Below are 2,864 nucleotides of genomic sequence, written 5' to 3' on the forward strand. Positions count from 1 at the left end.
CAAGGTCTGGTTGGATGGAGCTCTGAGCAACCTGGTCTAGTGAAAGATGTCCCTGTCCAGGGCAGGTTGGAAAGAGATGATCTTTAAGAAACCTTCCAAAACAAACCATTCTGTGCATCTGTGAAAGTCTCTCCACATGTTTTTTTTTTTTGTTTTGTTTCTTTTTTGTTTGTTTGTTTGTGTTTTTTTGTTTGTTTTGTTTTGTTTTGTTTTTTTTCACTACCTATCACCACCACTGGCTCATGATCAAAAAAAAATTGCAAGGAAAACATCAAAAGACAGGCTGGAATCTACCTGAGAATGGAATTTCCTGTCAAGTTGTTGTTTTTTTTAATCTGCAGAGACTGACCAACAGTCAATAAATAAATTACTATTGTCAGTAGAAGCCCTCATGTCACCTTCACTTGCTTACAGGTCTGTAATTATTCAGCTCACACTGGATATGCTTAGAAAATGAACCAAATTCCCTGTTAGCATCCCACCCTCTCACTGATGCATCACCTCCCACTTTACAGCTAGTGAGATGATACCAACAGACACAGCACAGTACCACTTTCCTGCCCCTCAACATCTATATGTATTTACCAATTAGATCAGTCCCAAAGCCCTAAACAAATTATCCTCATTTTTGCTAAAGCTTGGTGCTACTATTCTGCCAGCACAAGTGTAGTGAGGGGTCCAGGCAGAGGAGAATATTTCAGCTAGATGGTCGAAAACTAGGTCCACAGATTTAATCTTACTGTTCTGGTACAGAGGCTATGCCATAAATATTTCAGCTCTGGGTTATGCCTCAATCTGGGAAAAAAACACAATTTGTGAAGCAAAGACCAGTGCTAGAGCCAGCCTGTGCCAAGTGGGACAGTGGAGCATGGTTCTTTACTGAACTAACTTCTTTTTATCCCACCTGAGAATGCTCCATTTGCTGGCCAGGAGCAGTGTCTTCCTGGAGCTGTGTGCCACAAAGGGCCTCACCAGCACAGCAGCAGGGTGGGAAGGATGGGGTGACCTTGAGCGCAGCGCGTCCCCACACTTTCACATGCCCTTCTGGAAGAGAGCAGTTCCTGGTTTATCTTTGCCTCCTAAATATCCAAGTGCACCATATTTTTGTAAAGCTCATTTCCTGCTGTTTGTGAGCATCCTTGAAGTGTCTGGTATCAGCCTGAGTATTAGCCACAAAATTAAGTTCTGCCTTTGCATCAGCTGGAGCTGCAGATGAGTTGCCTAAGCTTGGTCCTTCACACTGCTGTGACCACACAGCTGGCAGGACCAGGTGGCCTCCTTCTCCAGCAGACATTTGGGCTCCTACACATGGTGTGACCCATCACAAAGTGTCAGCCTCCCTCTGACGAGGATGTGGCGATGTGCTCAGTGATGAAACTAGAATGTCGTAGCCCTGCCAGTAGCTGCAGGGCTGACTCCTTGAGATGGATTTCTTTCTGCTGTAGCTTCAAAGAGGAAAAGCAACCATGAATGAGGGCACAGCTAATGTGAAGGCATGAAGGTCACATATTCCCTCTTAGATAAGAAAAACAGCAAATCTGTTGCTGAAGCTGCAGAAGAAACGCAAGGAGCTGTCTACTTCCCTTACACCTTTCTAAGCAAAAAGGGTGTGATCCAGGAAATATCACTGCCACCCAGCTGTACCTGCTCAGCCCATCCTCCTGATGTCCTGATGGAGAGCACCATCAAAGAGAGGAATGGTTTAATCTCCAATATATAGTAATTTCCATTTGAACACGGTTGTTATTGCTAAAATTTTAGAGCCAAGCTCTGCCCTGACTTATCTTGCTTCATAAAGGCTGCACATTATCGTAAGGACAAGACAGAAAACAGCCCCGGGGATCCTGCCTTCTTTAGAGCAGCTTTGCTGAAAGAGTTTGCTTTTGTCCTCTTTCTGTAATTGAACATGATAGCATCTGCTCTATGGCTGTTTACTTGCAGTCCCCCACAACTTCCCCACCTCCTCTGCACCTGCAATTAAGTTTTTCTGCAGTGAACAAATCTAACATTCACTGAGTGGTAATTTGCAATGTGCCATACTTGAATCAAGCAGAGAAATAAGCCAGTGTTGTTGTTATAAAGACCTGACAGATGGTAGGAGGGCCGGCCTTTCTTAATCAAGTCATGCTCAGTAATCAGAGCTAGCTTGAAAATTGTAACAAAAAAGAAACCCTACCAGAATGAGGATTAATGGGCTGCCTCCTGACCTCTGGTTAGGACCAGCTCAGGGGTGTCCTTATGTATCAAGAGGGATAATGAAGACCAGAATCTGACTCACTTTGTGGAGATGTTGAAAACACCAGTTAGGTCCTACAGTGATTTTCCCCAAAATGAAGGATTCTCCCAGTCTAGCTGGAAATACTGTTTCATAGTCTGAACTATAGCACGGTGGACAAGTCATTAGCTAATGAAAATCCTCGAAGTTTCATAGGCTTTAATTTAATTGCAAATGTATTAGCTGAGCATCCAGCCCTCCAAGCAATGCAGCTGAAACAGGACATGAGTGGCATAGGCTTGACCTTGACCACCCGCACATTAAGCCTTTTAATTCTAGAGAAATATGAATGGGTTTCAAGATTGTTTCTGGCAGCAAATAACATCTCCTGAGCGTCCAGCTTCAATATGAATTGCATTTGAAAGGTTAATAAAAAAGGAAGGATTTGCTCTCTACTACATAGGAATTGTTATCCAGAACAAGAGTTTGGATGAGGATACTGATGCAATGAAAGCACTTTTGTGGGACTGATGTTTAAGCACAGCTCCTAACCACACTGTTTCTCTTCCTTTTTGTTGTCTTCCAGGCTCACAAAGCATCAGTGTACAAATCCTGATCTGCAGCGTCCCCAAACACCCCCACAGCTAAA

Source organism: Cinclus cinclus, chromosome 3 (genome assembly GCF_963662255.1).
Source record: "Cinclus cinclus chromosome 3, bCinCin1.1, whole genome shotgun sequence".
Lineage (NCBI taxonomy): Eukaryota > Metazoa > Chordata > Aves > Passeriformes > Cinclidae > Cinclus > Cinclus cinclus.